Raw genomic sequence first — 24,974 nt, forward strand, 5'->3', positions numbered from 1 at the left:
AGACAAGAGAAAGAAATAAAAGAAATAAAGATAGGAAATGAAAAAGTCAAATTGTCATTATTTGCAGATGACATGATACTGTATATAGAAGACCATAAGAACTCCACCACAAGTCTTCTAGACTTAATAACCAAATTCAGTCAAGTAGCTAGTTACAAGGTCAAAACATAAAAATCAATTGCTTTCCTCTACACGAATGACAGACTCACTGAGAGAGAAATAGGGCAAATAATTCCTTTCACAATAGCATCCAAAAAACTGAAATACCTAGGAATTAACCTAATGAAAGAAATCAAAGACCTCTTCTCTGGAAACTATAGCACTCTGAAAAGAGAGATTGAAGATGATATCAGAAAATGAACAGACATCCCCTGTTCCTGGGTAGGAAGGATTAATATATTAAAAATGGCCATAGTTCCAAAACTGCTATACAGATTCAATGCAATTCAAATTGAGATCCCAGCAGCATACTTCATGGACCTTGAGAAAACAATCCAAGAATTCATTTGGAACAAGAAGAGACCCAGAATATCAAAAGTAATTCTAGGTAACGGAGACATGGCAGGAGGTATCACAATCCCCCACTTGAAACTATACTACAAAGCTACTGTGACAAAAACAGCATGGTACTGGCAAAGGATAGACCTGAGGACCAGTGGAACAGATTAGAAGATGCAGAAACAACACCAGACGCACTCAGCCATCTTATCTTCCATAAAGGAGCCAAACACCCTCACTGGAGGAAAGATAGCCTCTTTAATAAATGGTGCTGGAAAAATTGGGTTTCAACTTGCCAAAGATTAAAACTCAAACTATGTCTCTCACCATGCACTAAACTAAAATCGAAATGAATTAAAGATCTCAATATTAAAATAGAAACTCTGAACCAGTTGGTACAGAGGTTAGGTGAAACTCTTGAAGCCATTGGTGTAGGAAAAGATTTTATGAACAAAACCTCAGTTGCTCGTGAACTAGCACTAACAATCAACAAGTGGTATCTCTTCTTATTAAAAAGCTTCTTCTACACAGCAAGAGAAACCACCAGCAGTGTGAAGAGACAATCTACAATGTGGGAAAAAATCTTCACCTGCTTTTCCTCAGACAAAGGTCTACTATCTTGAATCTATAAAGAACTTAAAAAGATCAGACCTCCCAAATTTAAAGACCCAATCTGAAAATGGGCATCTGAAATGAACAGACTTTTCTCAGACAAAGAAGTAGAAATAGCAAATAAATATATGAAAAAATGTTCAACATCACTGGTCATTTGAGAGATGCATATGAAAACAACACTGAGATTCAACCTCACTCCAGAAAGAATGGCTGCTATCATGAAATCAACCAATAACAAATGCTGGTGCGGCTGTGGGGAAAGAGGAACCCTGCTCCACTCCTGGTGGGAGTGTAGACTGGTGCAAGCACTGTGGAAATCAGTATGGATATACCTCAAAGAAATAGGACTGGAAGTCCTATTTGATCCCGCTATTCCAGTGCTGGGGATGTTCCCCAAAGAATTAGAAGTATCATACCACAGTGATATATACAACCATGTTCATAGCAGCACAGTTTGTGATAGCTAAAACTTGGAAACAGCCCAAATGCCCATATAGTGGAGACTGGATAAAGAAAATGAGATTTTTTTAATAAAATGAAGTACTGTTCAGCCATCAAAAATGAGAAATTAGAGACATTTATAGCTAAGTGTATGCACATTGAGGTGATACTCTTAAGTGAAATAAATAGGACACACGTGTGTAAATACCGAATAGTTTTTCTGGTATGAGAAACTGAAAGTGTAAATAAGGACTGAAATGTATAATAGGTAATGTGAAATAGGAAGAAAAGGGGCAAAGGGGAAGGAAGTGGGAGGGCTAGGGGAAAGGATAGTAGGGAATGGAATTAATATGAGAAAATGGAAAAATGGAACAAAATGTTTGTAAATAGGGAGGAATGGAGGGGTTGAAAGGAGGGCTGGGCAAGGGTAAAAGTAAGAACCAAGAGAGATTATGTAAAGATGCAAATTTCCAATGATGAATGTCATTATATTGTATACCTAAAATGTACCAATGATTAGAATGCATAATCGATAATGCAAAATAGGAAGAAAAGGTCCAAAAGGGTAGGGGTAGTGGCAGGGGCAGGGGAAAGGAAAGAAGGGAAAGGGAAAATGATGAGAAATGGAAAAAATGGAAATAAAGTCTTTGTAAATAGGGAAGGGTGGAGGGGGTGACGGGAGGGCTAGGAATGGGGAAAAAATAAGAACCAAGATGCATCATGTAAAGGTACAAGTTCCCAATGAGAAATGTAATTGTGTTGTATACCTAAAATGTACCAATAAAATAATTAAAAAAAAAAGAGCAGGGGACACTATGGGCTTCGGTAGGATGTGCATGAAGATTTGACAGGTGCACCCCAAAAATTCACTCTGCCTCTCTGCAGTATAGCACAGTTAGTTATTTTACCAGGACCGAAAGCTCTGAAACTGAGAAAATGGGAGTAAGCATTAGGTTTCAGTTTAGAAAATGGTCACCTGAAATAATGTTTCTGGTTCTGGTAGATTTGTACTGTCTGAAATAGTAGCCACTGTCACATGTGGTTAATGACTATTTGAAAGGTGGCCAGTCTAAAGTAATAAGTGCAACATACACACAATATTTTAAGGAACTAGTATGAAAATATACTATATTCATGGATATAAAAAGGTACCCATGCTTATAGCAGCACTACTCATAACTGCTAAATATATGAAGTGGTCTATATGTCCATCAACAGATGAATGGATAAAAAAATGTATTTATACATAATGGAATACTATTCTGCTATAAAGAAGAATAAATTTAAATCCTTTTGTAGGAAAATGGGTGCACCTTGAAACCATGATGTTAAGTAAAATAAATCAGACATACAAGCTTAAATATTGTGTGATCTCTCTTATATGAATAACTTAAAGGATAAACACATTGAAGCACAAAATAAAAGATATATAATAGGAAACAGAGAGGTAAATCTTTTGTAAATGGGAAGGGGATCAAGAGATGAAGGGAAGGAAGGGTGAGGAAGAATACATAAAAATAATTTAGGTGTGTTATGTGCATGTACTAACTCCCCACCATTAATGGGATTATTATTTTATAATTGAGATATGTTACATTAAATAAAACACATTTTAAATTTAATTTTGCCTGGTATTATAGCCTGAATCGTGTACTTCTCAAATATCATATGTTGAAGCATTAACTTGCAATATGACCATATTCGCAGATAGCTTTTTAAAAGAGATGGTTAAGGTTAGAATAGGCCCTAATCCTATAGGGGTAGTGTCCCTGTCAGTACAGGAAAAAAACAAGGGCAGCCTGTGCGCATAGAAAAAGCCGTGTGAGGACCAGTGGAGAGATGACTAGTCACCATTGAAGGAGAAAGACTTCCAAAAAGCCAATCTCTCTTCAACTTATCTTGGAATTTCTGGCTCCCCAACTGTAAGAAAATGGAGTTGTATTGCTTACACCACTCAGTTTGTGGGATTTTGTTATGGCAGCCCTAGTCAGCCCTATAAGCCTTGTAAAGTCAGACTAACACGTGGATGGTTTTATAAAGTTCCAGATGATTTCATGGATGACAGTTCAATATTCAGAGACATTAATGATGGTTCTGATTTAGGAGAGTCTGGAGTGGTAGCAGCAGCTCGTCTTTTTGGGATTGTTTGTCAGTTAATTTCTTTCACCACCTTTCTGACAGTTCTATGTCTACAACCATCAATAATGCTTTTCCTGAATTCCTAAAAGTGGACTATTAGGGAATTTATTTGGATTAAATATACATTATCTTGGGTTGGATTCAGTGAGAGTTCTACCCCTGCCTGCAGGGGTAAATTAGAAAAGACAAGATTGAGTGATGCCCCAGAAGGGAGATTTGGGGTATTTGAAAGCAGTTTGATAACTTTGTACCTAAGAAATGAAAGAGAATAGCTCCAGAAGGCTATGGAAGAAGAATTAAAAGACAGTTTGACTTAGTTCATATTTCATGGGGTATTTCAAAGATAAAATTAATTATTATTAATATAGAGCTTAGTACATTGCATGCTGCTGCAGTACTCCTATTCCTTCTGTAATATGGAGGACCTAATCCTGTTCCATTCTCTAGTCCTAAGGTCCCCTTATCATAAGCGGGCCTCTGGTGGGGAGAGAAACATTATGACATGCTCTTTCTCCAAAGCTTTCATACACACACAAATGACAAGTTGGGGTAGAGCTTTAGATAGCATCCCCAGTACAGGTGTCTAATAACTCATTTTAATTTTCCTTTTAGACTTAGCTTCAAATCATAATCCATCTGAATTTTCCCTTGCTGTGTTCTTTTCAGAAGTATTATTTCTTTCTCCATGTCACATATATGAATGCTGTGTCCAAAGGCCTTCAATAAGGACATTATAAATATTCTACTTTCTTTCTTGATTCTTAATTCTTCTTCTCACTCTTTGGTATGAGAAGACCTTTTAAGGAATGATTGGGAATGGGTGAAGAGTTAATGTGTGTGATGAACAATATGTGCAGGCAAGAGCAGATTTGGGAATACCTCAGTCGGTTACAGGAGCTTGAATCTAATTGTTATGTAATTGTTGAGTAAAAGTAACAGGCAAAGAAAAAGTTCTATTTAAAATTTCCTCTAATTAAAAATGGAAAAGTTACAAAAAGATGCACAAGATGAAGAACTTTAAAAATCAGGATAAAAGGTCTGAAATCATGAAATAAAGGGTCACATATAGTCCAAAATGCTAGCTGAGGGGCTCAGCTATGCACTCTGAGATACTATAATTACTGAAAAACAAAGGAAAAAAAGAATGGAATACAAAATATATTTTGAACCGTAGCCCAGATGATTAAAGGAATTGATCTTTGATGTCTTTCCCATACAGGTACACAGTAAATTTTTAATGGATTTAGAATGGAGTGCCACTTGGCATTTGGACCATCTGATTTTGCTTCTAATAATTTTATCTCTGTAGTTAGGTTGTAAATAAAACTATCTGCCTATAAGTCAGGCAAAATGGTGCAGGCCGATAATCTCAGCACCTTGGGTGGCTGAGGCAGGAAGATCACAAATTTGTGTTCATCTATCTGGGCAATTTAGTGCGACTCTGTCTCAAAATAAAACACAAAAATGGTCTGGGAATGTAGCTCAGTGCCAAAGCTCTGGCTTTAGTCCTTAGTACTACAAAAGAAAAAAAAATACTTATAAGTTATACTGAGTTTTCATTCTTTGCTTCCTTATCCTTTTTAAAAACGTCAAGCATAGTTTTCACATCTGCTCAAGGAAAGAGTATTTCTATTTTGTTTGATATATTTCATTTTGTGAGTTAAAAATGTTACAGACCAAGATGTGAGTAGTTCCATGTATTTCTGCTATTGTATCAATTTTAACATTTAGGATTGGGTACCTTCATTAACAGATATTGAAAAGCAGGACATTTGTATTTGTTTTGATGCCAATCTCTATTGGTTTACATGTGACATTCAATGTAACAATTGTGTGCTAATGAGAATTCAATAGAGAAACTCAGGAGGGATGCATAAGACATTTTCATTTAATCATGATAAGAACAATAGCAGTTCAAGTTGGGCATGGTGGCACATACCTGTAATCCCAGCACTCTGGGAGGGTGAGGCAGGAGGATTGAAAGTTGAAGCCCAGCCAAGCTAATTTAACAACTTAGGGAGACTCCGTCTCTCAAGAAAAGATTTAAAATGGGTTGGAAACATAGTTCAGTGCAAAGGCCATGGGTTCAATCTCCAGTAGTGCCCAAAAAGAAAAAGAAAATAAATAACAGGTTCATAATCAAAAAATATGTTACTGACTGCTTCCACCCTATATAGATCAACATCCAGCTAAGAGCCAACAAAAGCCATTCATGTTAAGGGACAACTCTATGCAACTCATTCTCAAAAATAGTAAACCACACATATATAAAATTTATAGGTACAGCTATTTTAGTTGTGTACATTTCTTCCTCATCCAGATCATGTATTCTACTTATAAAATAAATACTCTTTGACTAGTTTTCATTTTATTGTATTTCTGACCAATGTAGTCTGTTTAAGCAATTTCTAGGGGTTTAGTGTAACATGGATATTATCAATTTTTTCCTTCTCATTTGCCTCTAAAATTAGATGAAACAAGTGCAGGAAGTCCCTTTCCATATAATCCCCAAGTAATTTTCTTATATAAACAAGAATGTTTTCTAGGATTGATAACACAGGGGCTTCTGTGTGCCAAGTTAAAAGGCACAGAGTAAGCTCACCATGTGGAATGTAAATTGAAAAAGAAAGTGAACTAGGAAATAAACAGACACAGATTACATATGTAGGCTTCTGTGCACTGTGACGATTTCAGAAACTAGGTGAGCGTTCTTGATAACTCAGTGTTTGGTATGTAGCAGTGATAGATGTGCCTCATTCTGACATCAGAATTAATTAGAAACTTTTCTGAGTATTTTAGGAAACTCATAGATTTATTAACAAAACTGAGCAATGAGCAACACACTATTAGGATCTCTTGAAAGCAGAAGTTAAATGCGAGTCTCATGTCATTAATGACATTTACAACTCGTATTCTTTCACACTTTGTCATTAAAGTGTTGTTCCCTTTACTTTGTGGTAGGACAAAGAAAGTCACATGTATTATGATGCCAAAACATTTGTGTGCCATGTAACATCTTCTGCTTACCTTTGACCTTTTTCCGCTTGCCTCTTTCAAGTCATATTTAATCCTCGAACAGCTTTTGAACAGCTCCTTTTATGTATTCAAAAATACAATGCCTAGTCTGGGGATTTAGCTCAGTGGTTCTGCCGCCTGCCTTGCAAGCACAAGGCCCCAAGTTCGATGCCCTGTACAAAAAACAAACAAACAAAAGAGGAAGCTCCCCGCCTCCATCCCAGGCTCCTAGGGCAGTGAAGCTCAGCCGGTCCCAGCACCCAGAAGGAAGCTCCCCCACTGCCATCCCAAGCTCCTAGGGCCAAGAAGGTGAGCCAGTCCCAGCACCCGGAAGGAAGTTCCCCGCTTCCATCCCAGGTTCCCAGGGCAGTGAAGCTCAGCCAGTCCCAGCACTTGGAAGGAAGCTCCCCTGCTGCCATCCCAAGCTCCTAGGCACAGAAGGTGAGCCACGTGGGTGCCAGAAGCACCCCACCCCCACCGTGGAAATGAGAAGGCACATAAACAAGCCTCAAAAACAGACTTCCAGATCACCTACAGCAACCCCAAAGGAAAACACTCTGATACTCAACCACCTGGACTCTCTGAACGGGCAACAAAAGAGGATCTGGGAAAAATTAAATCAGAAATAATTACTCAGATAACAGCAAAGATTGTGTTCATGGTGCAAGACATGATTAATAAATCGAGAGAGGACACAGATTAAAAAAATAGAGGATCTGAGGAACATGGTAGAATCCCAACATAAGAAACAAATGGAATCCATAAAACAGATACAAACAGATTTCCAGGAGATTAAAAACTCCATCGAAAGTCTGCACACCAGAACAAACCAATGTGAGGATAGAATTTCACATATAGAAGATAAGATTGCAATTAGTGAGGAGGAAAAGAAAAATTGCTTTAAAATTGTAAGGGAACATGAGAAATCAATCCAGCACCTGCTAGACGATGCAAAGAAGAATAACATAAGACTGATTGGAGTCAATGAAGAAAGAGGAGAGAGTGCAGATGACATCAAAAAAGTGTTCACAGAAGTGATGGGAGAAAACTTCCCAAGGAGGGGAAAAGAACTTGACATACAGATAAGTGAGGCATATAGGACTCCAGCTAACCTTAATCAAAAAAAATCTACACATAGGCATATAATAGTTGGGATTCCAGAAATCCAACAGAAGAATAAAATTCTACAAGCAGTGAGAGAAAAGAAACAAATCACATGCAAAGGAAAGCCCATCAGAATCACAGCAGACTTCTCAATGCAAATCCTCAAGGCAAGAAGAGCTTGGAGTGATGTATTTCAAGCCCTAAAGGAAAACAGCCTCCAACCCAGATTGATGTACCCTGCAAAACTATCTTTCAAAATTGATGGAGAAATAAGATACTTTCATGATAAAGAGCACCTCAGGAACTTCATGAATACAAAACAGGCACTCCAAAAAATTTTAGACCACAAACAAACAAAAAATACAATGCCTAAAACAAAATAATCAGAGTCCAAAATTACAATTAAATTTAATTTTAAGGGGTGTCAGGAAAGTTAATATCATATTTAATTTTGTAAGTTCACTCACATAATTTTCTCAAAATATAATAATTTAAAATATAAGTAAAATTTCTTCTATTTCATTCTTTCCACTATTGTTAGAAAGCATGTAGTAAAATGGTAGGATATGATTTTTCCATGTTGTCTTGAAGATATAGTATAGGAAACAGGCAGTCAGACATAATAATGGGAAGCAAGCAGGCTTACAAGACCAGAGCATCCCAACCCCATGAGAGAAGATTTTCACTTGGAAACTTTCAAAACCTCAAGACTTTTCTCAAACTGATAAAATAGGCATCTAGGTAGCTTCTTTAGTTGAAGTGACTACCTTCAATTAGTTTCTTACACCAAAGTAACACGTTTAATTTTCTGCAAATGTAACAGAAAACACTGTTGAAAGTTGTCTGTATTTGCTCCTTAAAGCACGCATGAAGAGTAAACTCAACAGAGCACCAAATAGTGGAAGTATTCCATGAAGCCAAATAATATTTTTATCTGGAGTTTAGACAAAAGTGTTTTAGAATTCCAGAAAAATATTGAAATTGATAGCCTGGTAGGTTATTTGCTTCAGGGGAATATGGAATAAGGCTTTTCATCCCTTTTCTCTCTCTCTCTTTTTTTTTTCTCTCAGTCCTGGGGATTGAACCCAGGGAAAATTGAAGTATGTTGTCATTGTCAGCCCTTTTTATTATTTTTTTTTTCCTTGAGACAGGATCTTGCTAAATTGCCCAGACTTGCTTTACATTTGCAATCCTCTTGCCTCTGCCTTCCAGGTAGCTGGGATTACAGGCATGTGCCAGGATGCCCAGAAGTCCTGTTACTGCATTTTGAAAAAATGGTCATATTGTCATCTTCTCTAGGGCTATTTGAACCTCAATGATCTGCCTTAACTTGGTGACTAGAGAAGGTAATTTTAAAATGTAATTTTTCTCCTTACCCTGTAATTCTCTGGGTTTGCAAACTGTGTTAAAATTGTGAGTAATCCACATATTTGCTTCACTGGGGAAAAGAATGAATTCACAGATTAATTTTCAAATTATTTCTAGTTAACAAAGGGACTAATAAAATATGCATATTTAATACACTTTTTTTCTGAAACTCTATGGCAAAATTAAAGCAAATGCTATTTTGAGGAGTCTGCTTATGGTCACATAACCAACATTTTAGTTAAATTTCTGTCAGCTGAACTGTGAAAAATTAAAGATCTAAGATAAAATATTCTTCCAGGCTTCAAATCTGACCAATTCCATTATGTGCACTATTGAAGTATGAAACCTTTCTCCTTGATCAAAATGCTGGTGAGGATCTATACCTTTTTTTTCCTTACACAAGTACTCCTGCTATGAAAAAAGAGTAGGAAGGCCAAATCAAAGACTGAAACAAGCTGTCCTAAAGTGACTTTTTGCATTTTTTAAGTAGGTCATAGTAAGGTATATTATTCTTACTGAGAAAGTCAGGTTAAGCCTCTCAATTAGGAAAAGATGCATTTATAGAGTTCTTCCATTTTTATTGATTTTTGATGTCATTTTAAAAATGATGAATAACCATATTGTAGGAAACTGGACCCAAGGAGCATTTCTTTCCTATCTTTAGCTGTTGTTAAAGAGAATGGTTCTGGCTTTCACAGGTCTCAGGAATATTACCTGGTAGAGCAGCTGGGATGAGAAGTATATGAGGAAGGGTCATTGTCATTGACATTTATGAATATATGAGTGCCCTTGTCCTGGGCTCTGCTGTGCACCTGAACATAGCCCATGCTTCAGACAAAAGCAAGGTCTCTCATTTGGAACAAGGATAATCTGCTTAAAAATCTAAATCTCTCATAAATGGCTGACGTGTGCAAGAATATCATAGTATATAGCTCTTTGTAAGGCAATTTTAAAAGAAAATGATACACATTTTGCTCAGCCAAGCAATCTGAAAGTTCAAAAGGTAAGAAGCACCTCTCAGCATGAAACTGTCAAACATATTTGAAAAGAAAGCTAATTACAATTGGCATTTCCAGGCTTTCTGCTGGCCATGGCCATCCTACCGAAAGGTGACATTAGTGACATCCATTGTATAGGGGTTGAGAAATAAAGAATATCAAAAAGCTGAAGCTCTGCATTTCTGTAACATAGGGTGAACAACCCCAGGGCACTTGTCATTTTTTGTAGACATTTTACAGCTTGAGCATGTGAAGTGATTGAGACTAGGCATAGAGAAATAGAGAAAATCATGGCATTCCAAAGAGGTCATCTTGATCTGTCCTTTCCATGGAAGAGGAAATGTAAAGGATTGGTGATCAGGCAAATGCAACTTTTCCTGTTTTGCTACCTCAGGGATTTCCTGGGTGACTTCTGATGATATCCTTCTGATGACTTGTTGGTTAATTTTTGGGTACATTTTTCCTCCTAAGAGGAGAAGGAGGAGAGGGAGAGGGAGAGGGAGAGGGTGAGGGAAGGAAGGAAGAAGGAAGGAGGGAAGGAAGGAAGGAAGGAGGAAGGAAGGAAAGAAGGAAGGAAGGAAGGAAGGAAGGAAGGAAGGAAGGAGAAGGGAGATAAGGAAGGAGACAGATCTAAATGTTCAAGTAGGCTTTGACTAGCTTTTCAGAGAAATCTAATAATAGGATATGGCTGATCTTTCCTATATTTCTCACCTGACAAGGACATGAAATTCTGTTTGGGTTCTAAAGGACTGTTGGTAAAAATCCAATCAACCTTAAAAAATTTTATTTATCATTGTGTTGACCACTAAATAGTCACTGCAAACTGAAGTTATGTCTATGCTGGCAAATAGGGTTTTGGAAATATGAAAAGCTAGTAGAAAAAATGGAACTTTATTTGGAGTTCTGGGGAAACATAGTCAATATTAAAATAAATAGATACATTGAGGTATAGAGTGCAAACATTCATACCTACATTTCAAGTAAATCAATCATTTGAAAGAATTTTCTGATTCTGTATTGCTTTATTACACAGGTCTCAGGACACAGGTCTCAGGACTACACATTTCATTTCTTCTCCCGCTGGAATAGCTTTGTGGAAATTTTTGATAGTTACCGAATCCAAAAGCTGTAGTAACTAGTTAGAAGTTATCATTTAAAAGTTGTTGTAATGTGCAATTTAGCTCATTGGTTTGTATATTAACAAAATCCATATTATGGTTTTATGTATCCTTTTAGCTCTGGTTGATCATAAGGAAAAAGTAATACACAGAAGACCTTCTGCTAGTCGGAAAGTTTTAAGCAGATGCACGCTGAAGACAGAGGAGCCAGCTGGATGGCCAAACACAGCAAGAGACTAGACAGTACAAGGAAGAGACTCAACTGTTCATGTACTTAGGATAACTAACATTTTTAGCAAGTAAGTTACTCTAAGCACCAAATTATCCAAAATAATGTTTTTACAGGGTTCTCATGGGAATTAATGTGACTATCTTCATTTGAATAAGAAATGAATAACTTGGTGACATCGTTTATTGACATATAACAGATATTAATTTAATGTATACCACTACAACATTTTACCTTCATTGACCAATTCAAGACAGGTACAGGTGAGTATTGAATTATGCTGGGGTTCTGACCACACAAATGTAACAAGAAGTGTTTGATGCAGTGGCCTGTATGAGGAAAATGCTCCAAAGTGACAAGTTAAACACCCTAATAAATTACACTTTAGTTTATTTAGCATTATATATAATACTAGCATTTGAATTTTTGTGTGTGATTGCAAAATATGCTGGAATATTAAACTTTAAAAATATTGTGTTCATATGTTTTCACATAGCTTTTACTAGTTTGCCTTGGATAAATACCAAATTTGAAGGCCTGAATTTTCTACAATGAGCAGTTACATACCTGTGGAATCTTCAAGTAGTATGCATTTTACTCAAAGAGAAATTCCCTTGCACAATACAACAAAAATCTGCAAGTTAAATTTTTGTTTCGTTTTGTTTTGAGATAGAGTCTTGCTATGTAGGCCAAGGTGGCCTCAAACTTGAGGTGATCCTCCTGCCTCAGTCTCTCAAGTGCCCAGATTATAGGTGTGCATTACCACACCCAACTGCAAGCTAGATTTTAAAAGCAATTTTCAGTAATAATTTAAATAATTGTACCAATAAATTTTAGTAAATGGCTCTCCAAGTGTGACGAGCCAGGTGAGACAAGCAGCTTGAAGATCCGCGGCCCTCCGGGGACCTGCCCATGCCACAGTGAGGTCCGCTTAGCCATGCAGACTCCTGCAAGGCCCAATACCTCACCCCCCATCCCCCACCCCCGCACCTCTGGCCTTCTGGCTTTTCTGCTACCGGGTCCCATACTACACAGACACAGGAGATTATAAAGACCCTTGTCCTGAGCACCACAAGATAGAGCAGAAGTTAGTAACAGAAAGAGGGCTTCTTGGGCTCCTCAATGAAAACTGAAGCTCAGCAGAAAAGTAAAGAGAATCTCTACAATAAAGGCACATCAGACCACTGTACTTGGTCTGCTTCTGGCTTGCTGAGACTCATTGACTCCTATATGGACACGGATTCCTACATTGCCTACTCAGCAGAGACATACCCTGAAGGAGACCCATAATTTTTATTGCTATTTGCAAAAAAGAAAAACAATTTTTTTCTCTTATTTTTAAGTCTTAATTTTTACGTTTTTTTGCTCTTCAAATTTTTACTTTTCTTTCTTTTATCTTTTTTTCTCTCTCTCTCACTCATTCTCTCGCTGTCCCACATTGCTCCTCATCTCCCTATTTGTTCCTTTCTGCACTGAATTTGGATTTCTCCCTTATTGTTCTTTTTTTCTCTTTTTCCATCTCTTATCATTAGGTTTAAAAGGAAGTAAATTCAGTATCTAGCCTCCATGTTGCTGTTAGGTGATTCTATTCACATCTTCATTCTTTCATTCTGCCTTTCTCTCTTGCCTTTAACAACTTCTTAGAGTTTGTGTGATCTTTCTGTGTCTTCTGGCCTCACCTCTAATCTTACCTGTTCTTTCTACATGTTCCACCCTCTCCAACTCCTCTTAACTCCCCACCTTGAAGGGGAAAGATGCTATATTGAAGAGTTTATTCATTATAAACTTATGTTGGGTTGGTCCTCGGTTTTAATTTAACTCACATAGTTAAATGTAATAGATTAATAACTACCACAATTGTCATTTTGTAAGCTGTGCTTGATGCTATGGTATTGCTGACTATGTAATTTGGGCTAACATGTACTGATTGATCTAATTAGTTTTCCTTCCTGGTATAAGGAAAATAAAATAGCCTCAGAGTCATTAGAGTCTTAAAACTAAAACACAAGCTATATCTGGAAGACACCTCTGAAAAGCAATCATTCCACAAGGGTTTTAAACACAAACAACAAAGATAGCTACATTAAGCAATTTTGAAATATCAACCCGGAATTAAACCAAGGACAGAACCAAAAACAAAAATAAGAAGACATTTAAGCAAGGCACAAACACAGGCTTCCACACCACAAAAAGGAAATTCTGGGGAAATGAGGTGGAAAAGTCTGATAAGCAACCACTTGGACACCCTGAACTGATGGCACAGGAAGTAACAAAGCAGAGGCATAAGGCTCTAGAAAAATTCAAAACAGAAATAATCTCCCAGATAAATACAGACATGGTGAGCAGAGTGAAAGATATGATTAGAAGCTCAAGAGCAGAAACAGAAAAGAAAATAGATGAGATCAGAAACATGCTGGAAGCCATGAATGCCCAGCATAAGAAAAAAATGTAAAACATGATCACCCAACATAAGAAAGAAATGGAATCCATGAAACAGATTCAAATAGATATCCAGGAGATTAAAAACTCCATTGAAAGCATGCAGAGCAGACTAAGAGAATCTGAAGACAAAATATCAAATATAGAAGACAGGATTGCAGTGAAGGACCGTGAAAACACAAATTTCTTAAAAATAGTAAGGGATCATGAGAAATCAGTCCAACAGCTGCTAGATGATGCAAAGAAGAATAACATAAGACTCATAGGACTCCACTAAACAACAGGAGAAAGTACAATTGACATAAAAAACTTTTCACAGAAGTAATAGTAGAAAACTTCCCAGACAGAGGTGGAGAATTGGACATACAGAGGCATATAGACTTCCAACCAGCCATGACCAAAAAAAATCTACACCTAGACATATAATAGTCAAGATCCCAGAAACCAAACAGAAGAACAAAATCCTACAAGCAGTCAGAGAAAAGAAACAAATCACCCATAAAGGAAAGCCCATCAGAATCACAGCACACTTCTCAACACAAACCCTCAAATCCAGGAGAGCCTGGAGTGAAGTATTTCAAGCCCTAAAAGAAAATAACTTCCATCCTAGACTGTTGTATCCAGCAAAATTATCTTTCAAAATTGATGGGGAAATTAGATACTTTCATGACAAAGAACACCTGAGAAATTTCGTGAACACCAAACCAACTCCAAACAATTTTAAGCAATATCCTAGAAAAAGACAATGAAGGTCACAACTCCATGAGGCTCAGCAGAGAGAAGGCACCACAAAAGGTAAGACACTAAAGCAAAAGGGGGGGAAATAAGAAATAAAAGAGCCAACAACAGTAAAACATCATGACAAGGATGAGTCAATAACTCTCAATTATAACTATAAATGTTAACAGCCTCAATTCACCAATCAAAAGAAATAGACTGACAGAATGGATTAAGAAACAAAACCCAGCAATATGCTGTATACAAGAAACACACCTAACTCAAAAAGAAACTCATAGACTTAAAGTAAAAGGATGGAAAACAGTACTCCATGTGACAAGAACCCAGAAGAAAGCAGGGGTAGCAGTCTTATATGCAGACAAAGTAGATTTCAAACCAAAACTAATTAAGAGAGACAAAGAAGGTCATTACATCCTTGTGAAGGGAACAATCCAAGAGGAAGAGATGACAATCCTAAATATATATGCACCAAATATGAATGCCCCAACTATACAAAACAAATATTAATGGACATGAAAAACCAAATAAGCACTAATACAATTGTAATGGGGGACCTCAACATCCCTCTATCACAAATACACAGATCAACTAGAAAAAAAATTCACAATGAAATTCTAGAACTGAACCAAGCTACTGAACAAATGGGCTTAATAGATGTTTACAGAGTGTTCCACCCCATAAATTCAGAATACACATTCTTTTCAGCTGCACACAGCTCATTCTTCAAAATAGATCACATGCTAGCCCATAGGACATATACAAGTAAATGTAAAAGAATTGAAGTTATCCCCTGTATATTATCAGACCATAGTGCAATAAAATTGCAGATCAATAACATAAGAAACCGCGAAAGTCCCACAAACACATGGAAATTGAACAACGCCCTCCTGAACAACCAATGGGTCACAGAGGAAATTAAAGAAGAAATTAGACAGTTTCTACAAGTAAATGATAATGCCAGTACAACATACAGGAATCTGTGGGACACAAAGAAAGCAGTTCTATGCGGGAAATTCATAGCAGTGAATGCCCATATTAGGACAACAGGGAGAACTCAGATAAATAACCTAACACAGAACCTCAAGCTCCTAGAAAAAGAAGAGCAAAACAAACCCAAAGCTTGTACAAGAAAGGATATTATAAAGATCCGAGCAGAAATCAGTGCAATGGAGACTACGAGAATGATACAAAAAAATTAATGAATCAAAGAGTTGGTTTTTTGAAAGAATAAATAAAATTGATAAACCTTTAGCCAACCTTATCAAAAAGAGGAAAGAAAAGGCTCAAATTCATGCAATTAAGAATGAAAAAGATGAAGCCACAAGAAATCCAGCAGAAATCCAGAGAATCATCAATACGTACTTTGAGAACCTGTACTCTAATAAAATGGAAAACACAGAAGAAATGGACAGATTCCTGGATACATGCAAATTGCCAAAATTAAATGAAGAAAATATAGAAATTCTAAACACCCCAATAACAATGAGTGAAATTGAAAATGTAATAAAAAACTTTCCAACAAAGAAAAGCTCAGATCTGGATGGCTTCACTGCTGAATTCTACAAGATATTTAAAGAAGAACTCTGACCATTACTCTTTAAACTCATTAAGGAAATTGAAAGGGAAGCACAGCTTCCAAATTCATTCCCGGAAGCAAGTGTTACTTTGATCCCCAAACCAGGGAAAGACCCAACCCAAAAAGAGAACTGCAGACCAATCTCCCTAATGAACACAGACACAAAAATCCTCAACAAGATACTGACAAACAGAATACAGAGGGTCATCAAGAAGATCATACACCCTGATCAAGTTGGATTTATCCCAGGGATGTAAGGATGGTTCAACATCCATAAATCAATAAATGTAATACACTGTATTAACAGAGTCAAGGACAAAACCACATGATCATCTCAATAGATGCAGAAAAAGCATTTGACAAAATCCAACACCCATTCATGGTAAAAACCCTACAGAAAATTGGAATAGAAGGTCTTTATCTCAACCTGATTAAGGCTATCTATGAAAAACCAACAGCCAACAACATACTAAATGGTCGAAAACTGAAAACTTTCATGTTAAAATCAGGAACAAGACAAGGATGCCCACTATCACCACTCCTGTTCAATATTGTTCTGGAAACATTAGCCATAGCAATTAGAAAAGAGAAAGAAATAAAAGGAATAAAGATAGGAAAGGAAGAAGTGAAACTGGCATTATTTGCTGATGATATAATAGGTTACATAGAAGATCCAAAAAATTCAGTCAAAAGTCTTCTAGACCTAATTGACAGATTCAGTAGAGCAGCTGGATACAAGGTCAACACTCAAAAAACAATAGCCTTCTTATACACAAATAGCAGACCCATTGAGACAGAAATTCGAGAAATAATTCCTTTTACAATAGCATCCAAAAAAAAGAAATATCTAGGAATCGATCTAACAAAGGAAGCAAAAGACCTCTACACTGAAAACTACAATTCTCTGAAAAAGGAGATAGAAAAGAATATCAGAAAATGAAAAGCTATCCCTTGTTCCTGGGTAGGAAGAACCAATATAGTGAAATTGGCCATACTTCCAAAACTGCTATATATATTTAATGCAATACTGATTGAAATTCCAACAATATACTTCACAGAACTAGAGAAAACAATCCATAAATTCATTTGGAAGCAGAAGAAACCTAGAATAGCAAAAGCAATTCTAGGCAACAGAGACATGGCTGGGGGTATCACAATCCCCAACTTGAAACTATACTACAAAGCTACTGTGATAAAAACAGCATGATACTGCCAAAGAAACAGACCTCAAGATCAGTGGAGTAGATTAGAAGATGCAGACCCAACTCCAGACATACTCAGCCACCTTATCTTTGACAAAGGAGCCAACCACCCTCATTGGAGGAAAGATAGGCTATTTAATAGTGTTAGAAAAACTGATTTTCAACCTGCCAAAGATTAAAACTAGACCCATACCTATCACTGCACACTAAACTAAGATCGAAGTGGATTAAAGTTCTAAATATTGAGACAGAAACACTAAACTTATTGTAAGATAAGTTAGGTAGAACTCTTGATCACATTGGCATAGGAAAAGACTTTATGAACAAATCTTCAGTAGCATGGGAGCTAGCACAAAGAATCAAGAACTGGGATCTCATCTAATTAAAAAGCTTCTGCACTGCAAGAGAAACTACCAACAGAGCTAAGAGACAACCTACAATGTGGTAAGAAATTTTTAGCAGCTGTCCCTCAGACAAAGGTCTACTATCGAGAATATTTAAAGAACTGAAAAAAATCAGACCCCTCAAATTCAAAGACCCAATTAAAAAATGGGCATCTGAAATGAACAGACATTTCTCAGCCAAAGAAGTAAAAACAGCAAATGAATACATGAAAAAATGTTCAACATCACTGCTCATTTGAGAGATGCAGATAAAATCAACACTGAGATTCCACCTCACCCCACAAAAAATGGCTGCTATCAAGAAATCAACCAATAACAATGCTGGCGGGGGTTTGGAGAGAAAGGAACACTTCTCCATTGTTGGTTGGAATGTAGATTGGTACAACCACTGTGGAAGTCAGTATGGAGATACCTCAAAGAACTAGGACTAGAGGTCTTATTTGACCCAGCTATTCCCCTACTGGGAATCTTCCCCAAATAATTAAAAGAATCATACCACAGCAATATATGTGCACCTATGTTTATAGCTGCACAGTTTGTAATAGCTAAACCTTGGAAACAGCCCAAGTGCCCATCGACTGGAAACTGGATAAAGAAGATGTGGTTTTTTTATAAAATGGAGTACTACTCAGCTACAAAGAATGAGAAACTAGAGACATTTATAGCCAAATGGATGCATATTGAGGCCATCCTCTTAAGTGAAATAAATAGGACACACATGTGTAAATACTGAATAGTTTCTCTAGTGTGAGAAATTGAAAGTGTAAATAAGGATGAAAATGATTAAAATGAATAATTGATAATTTGAAATAAGAAAAGGTGCAAGGGCTTGGGGATGGCAGGAGGGAAAGGGGAAAGGGAAGAAGGGAAAAGAAAAATCATGAGAAAGAAAAAGAAATGGAATCAAACTTTGTATAAATAGGGAAGGGCGGAGGGGGTGAAGGGGGCACAGGTAATCAGAGATAAAATAAGAACTAAGATATATCATGTTCTCGTTCAAACACCCAATGATAAATGTAAATGTATTTTATACCTAAAATGTACCAATAAATATATCTGTAAATTAAAAAATAATTTAGTAAATAACAAACACATTTTGCAGGTATCATATACAAGCAATATTAAGATTTTCAACCTCAAAGGAAATATGTTTATTCAATTTGTTAAAGATTTTTCTATTTTGGGTCTTGTATGCTCCTCCGTGGAATAGATGAAAACCTAAACTGGCCTGAGGAAAGGGTATTGATTGTACCAGAACTGAAACATCAAATTTGAACTATAATTGTTGCCATGTCAAATGAGGTACTAAGTACATTCTGAGGTAGAACATGAAAAAGCTAATTTGGTTATCTCAACTTCAGGGCTGTGATAGTTGAAGAATGGACTGGCAAGTAGGGGTTAGAACTCCTTGGATCTGGACACTGACTTAACAGATGTTTAATGTGCTTTCTTATGCTCAGGAAGTAATAGCAGTATTAATTCATCCAATAAATGTTTATTAAACACCTACTGTGGCCTAGTCACTGTTTAAACCACTGGAGATATAGCAGCAGGAATAAAACTGCAGAAACATCCCTTGCTTTCATCGGACATAAATTATAGTGACTGTAAATTATAGTCAGTTACAAGAATGAAAAGAAAAGTATCAGATCGTGATATATGCTCATTCTTGTCTTGATTGTGTTACTCGGACATTGCTGGCTATGGTAGTATATGAATCTCCTTCTTATAGTCATCAGAAAAGTTAAAAGCCAGAAAGGACCATAGAAGACCTTTCAAAAAGAGGGTAGCTAGAGGAAGAGAAATTTATTAAATGAAATAAAAGTTATGTTCTAATCACAATTCAAAAATATTTTAAATTTATCTTAAACATTTCCTTAAGCCTTTTGTTTCAGACTGAAATGCCAAACAGAATATACTCTCTAATTTCTAACATAATTGCAATATAAAAATACAAATTATAACACCAATACGATTCATAATGTATTAGATGAAAGTATAATTTTTAATCTGGTATTTAATACTGTAATTTGGATTTTTTTTCAGTTTGGAGGATTTTATATAATGTTAAAAAAATAAAACTACTCTCTGTGATAGCTAGGAGTCATTATTATCATTTTTGGTAGCATGTAAAGCTGTAGTGATTCTTATTACAGGCAAGTAGCAGTTACTAGTGAGGGCACAGATGATCAGTTTTAGACCCTGGTGCTGCTGAATTCAGCCAACAATTCACTCATCAAGAGTCTAACAGATTTTTCTGCTGTTTGGACCACTGGGAATCTTATGAACCAGTTAGTTCTGCCCTCCTTCTTGTGACAAAGTGCCAGCTTTGTCAACATCTAGAAAGTCAAGCACCAGAATCACTTGCTACTGCAATAAACTTACTTTTGGAGAAAAAATAAAACAAAACAAACAAAATTTCTCTAAAAATAATTTTCATTGTTCTAGCCAAGAGGTAACAATATACTTGATCTTGAAACACAAGATAATGATAATTTTCTCTCTCTCTCTCTCTCTCTCTCTGAGGTGTAGGGGCTTATTGCTCTCATGGGATATAAATAACCTTATAATTTTAGAATTGGAGAAGACCAAATTCTCCATTTTATAAATACGGAAAATGAGCTTCAATGATTTGGTTAAGATCCCAAAGGTAGGGAATAGCAGAATTTGTAGTTCTAAGTTCCTGTTTTTTAATGAAGTGATTTTATTAGCCAACCTTTGTTATCCCTATTGTGTTATTTAGACGTTTCCTTATACGTTTAGGGACCTTGATTTGACTAAGTGGTCAAATTAATATGATATCACTTTCACTAAGGACAGAATTTTTTCCTGTTTTGTTTGTTATTCTATTCTCAGTCCCTAAAATAGTGCCTGGGATACAAATATCCCAAAAGTGTATGTAGGAGATTAATGGTGGTCCAATTCATGTATCAGTGAGTTGCATAAAATTAACCTGTTCTATCCACAAAGCCAAACCAGAAAAATGTATAAATTGTATGTACTGGGGAAAAACAAATTAACTTGCTACAAATAAACTTTAATAAGTAATAAATAGGGGAGTCAATGCTGGGAATAATATCTGGTTGGTCAGAATTTGTCTAAGCTTAACAAAATCTTTAAAAGGTAGTGGGAAATGCAATTAAAAGAAACAAATAGTAATTAAAATGAGAAAGAGAGTCATAATAACACCCAAAATGTACTTTGTATCTTTAATTTGAGGAAGAAAGATATAGCAACACAATCTTCTCTTGCCTAAGTAATATTTTTGTAAAGTAAATAGTGAAGCTATATTTTAATTTGGAAAACAGAAGTTAAATATCCAAGAAAGTCAACCACTTGTCTAAAATTAAAGGAAATGTTTTAAAAAGCTGGAAAAAAAAAAGGTGTGGCCTTACTATAAGTTCAATTCTTTTTCCATTTAGAGCATGCTGTTTCTGGTTTGGTTTAATCAAAATAATAAAATCAGTCAATAGGCCACTAGCTGGGCTTTAAACACCCTTTTAGGCAGAATAAAGAAAGTGTGTAATCAACTCTGTTTTTGACAGTCTTCCCAAATGAGGAAAGAAATTCAAAGCTTTAGTCCACTGATATTTGAAACATGACTGTTTAAGGTCATATCTTAGTTGCTGAGCAATGGAGGAAAGTGTAATTGAAAACAATAACTGACTCTACAAAACCCACAGAAAAGATCCAGGGTGCACTTGAATTGGATATGAGATGCAGAAATCAGTAGGAGCTACTACCTGGGTGAGGACAGATTGGCAAAAAGCTCAGGGCTAACTTCTGCCATTAAATTCACAGATGTAGTCTCTTCTGAAAACAACTTGGGCAGAGATGGTACTTTGAAAACCAGACTATTTTTTTTTTCACAGAATTAATCTATCCTCAACATCATGAATCACAAAAACACATTTTTGCTTTTTTGTTTGAACACAGGAATGTAATATAATTCACTTCCTTTGTAGCTGTCCAGAAATGCCCTTCAAAGCACTTTGGATACAATTGTCAAACAAGCATGATTTACTCTATGAGTGATATTTTTGCTCAAACGTAGGAATTTATTTTTTCCTTAGAAAGGATGACTGCATTTCTTTACCCTTTTTCTGCAACCTGCCTGCCTTCCTCACTCCCACAACCCTCACACAAAGACACTCCTTAATTGTATTACTGTTAGGCTGACCTCCAACCCCATCTAAAATGAGGACAAGGCTAGTTTTGTGTTTCGTGGGATAACAATTTATGAGCAATTAAAAATGAAGGGACACAAAGCGTTCATCACAGTCTCAGCTAGACAGGCAGCTGAGGTCAAAGGCTCTAGCAATGAAGTGTGCACAATATATTTTTATTTCTGTTTTCCCTAAGAAGGAAACGGGTTAGCTAAAAATTATGGCATGCAGCCTCCAGTTCAAAATAGGTACACTTAATCTTTGGAGACAGTTCACGCTTGGCCAGATAGGTTGTGACAGTGCATGCAAAGACATACACACACACACACACACACACACACACATGCACACGCACAATCTGAGTACCATGCAAGATGATATGAGAAAGTGAAACATTTTACTCGTCCAATTCACATACAATTTCTAAAAGAAAAACTTGCTGAATAAATATTCATTATGGCTTTATAGCCAAGTGCACAATATTTTTCTCCTCTTGCCCCTATCATGGAAAACAAAATAGAAGATTTTAAGGTATAATTCCTCTTGGCACATTTCTCAATCTGTTTGGAATAACATGAGAGTCCTAATTTTATTCTCCTGGAGCATCAGTAGTATATTACATGAAAGCTGAGATTAATGTCTTGCATGCTGAGCTTCTGTCAGAGTTACATATCAATGCACTACAGAAAATGCTGCTCCATGGAATGTAGTTGGCTTTTAAATTTTGCTTCTTTCTTGAAACACTACACCATCCAAAGCTGACACTGATTGTCTGATTCAAGGTCTTGGCTCAATCTGAGTAAAAATATTGGTGAATTGACTGTTAGGTTATGCTATTAATCGATGTCACTATTGTTTTGTAATGTGTCCAGTTTTTGATAGAAAAAAAGTCTTATAGCAAGCAGATCATCAGTTTTTATTCTGCATGTCAGAATAAATAAGAATGAAATGGTAATGATCATAAAGTTCTTTACATGAGTGGAATGGAGAGTTTACTATCACAAATTGAGAGGTCCTTTTACTTTTCTCAGCGATTTTCTAATAGAAAAGTAGACTGTATTTTAAGAAGGAATTCAATTTGCAACTAAATAACATAATTTTTCTAGGAGATAAAGATCAAAAGCTACCAATAGTTAAATTTACACAACCTTTCTCTCATCAGAAAATATTTACAATTTTCCCCTGGTGACATTCTAAGTTAAGGATTTAAAACAATACTGGTTTTTTCTTATAAATTTAACTAAATTTGTCATTAAAATTTCATTTGAAAATAAATGTAACCTAATTATTTGTAATTTGGGTTATTGGTTTGATTGTGGAAAGTATTGATTTTTATTAGAACTTTCTCTTTGATTTTGCTAAAAATGTTAAAAGCTTCTGATTAAAGTATATTCTTATGAGAGAAGATAATACAGGAGAAAGAAAGTAAGGTAAAGAAAAAAAAAAGAAATTAGCAGCCGTGTAGTCCAGAGATTTTAGAAATAATTAAGAAGTTAGAATACAGCTATGGATGCCAGCAATGTTCTCTGGTGTAAGATGGTATCTCATTGTAGTTTTATTCAGAAAATAAAGAAAAAAGAAAGACATTAGATCCAAAAAAAGAAGAGAAGAAAGAAAGAAAGAGAAAGAAAGAAAGAAAGAAAGGAAGAGTATGGCCATGGGAGGATCTAACTTGTACACTCTGCGGCACATTCCATGGCAGAGAGTTCAGAGAAATACAATGAGGAAGGTGGTTTATATTATGAAGAATTAAAATCATCAGTTTGTTCAATAAAATTGAGCTTATCCAATTCAAAAAGATGCAACAATCTACATTTCCTTATACCTGTCAACCTGCAGAGATTGTAGTTCCACAATCCACAATGGACTTACTTTCCAGCAACCCAAGTTATTTTTAAGGCAAACTACTTCCCTGATAACCATAGAGGATCCCACCCAAGATCCTGTCCCAATTCTGCTGCTCTTGGTGGACCTTGTTATGCAGGCATCTCCAACGTCCTTCATTATTCTAACACCAGCAGTCTAAGTGTCTGCTCTTCTTAGCTTTCACTTTGGAGGTATATTCAAATGCCTTATTGGTTTCACACATACACCCTTATATAGTTATGAAATATCACACATAGCTTTTGCAGTAAGCTTGAGAAATACAGGAAACTGCAGACAAAAAGAATGGTAAGATTTCTTGCAAGCATCCCAACAAGTGAATATCACTGATTACATTTTGACGTGCTTATGTGTTCTATTTATTTTTTGAGTAACAGCCTACAGTATTTTTCTCTTTTACTCTGTGAATATTGTGAATTAGTTTGGTTTTCCAAACTTAAACTAACTTTTAATCCCTGAGATAAGTTGTATTTGTCATGAGATGTTGTCCTTTACATATATCTCTGGATTTTATTTACTAATTTTTAAGAGGATTTTTGTCCATATATTCATAAAGAGAATGATATGAAATTAAATTTTTTAATGACTGATAGATTTTGTGTTTTATTGGCCACATAAAATGAATATGGAAGTATTCCCACTTCCTGTATTTTCTGAAAAATTATTTAAGAGTGGTATAGTTTTTTAACCTGAATATATTTTAGAATTTATCATTGAAACCATCTGAATGTGTAGTTTTCTCAGTGGAAAGATTTTGATTATGAATTTAATTTCTTTGATGTAGAGCTGTTCAGAATTTCTATTTTTTGTGCTAGCTTTAGCAATTTATGTCTTGCAGGAATTTATCTATTCTATGTAAGTTCTTGAGTTTATTTTTTATTCATTATCATTTTTATGTTCATAGGATTTATTGTATTGTTTCCTCTTTCTTTCTTTATATTAGTAATTTGTCTTTTCTTTCTTTTTTTCATGAGTCATGGTACAGTTTATGAATTTTATCAATCATTTATAAAGGCTGGTTGTTTACTTTATTGATTTTT

This window comes from Heterocephalus glaber, unplaced genomic scaffold, assembly GCF_053883595.1.
Source record: "Heterocephalus glaber isolate CG9 unplaced genomic scaffold, H.glaber_assembly_v1.0 deba00001523, whole genome shotgun sequence".
Taxonomy (NCBI): domain Eukaryota; kingdom Metazoa; phylum Chordata; class Mammalia; order Rodentia; family Bathyergidae; genus Heterocephalus; species Heterocephalus glaber.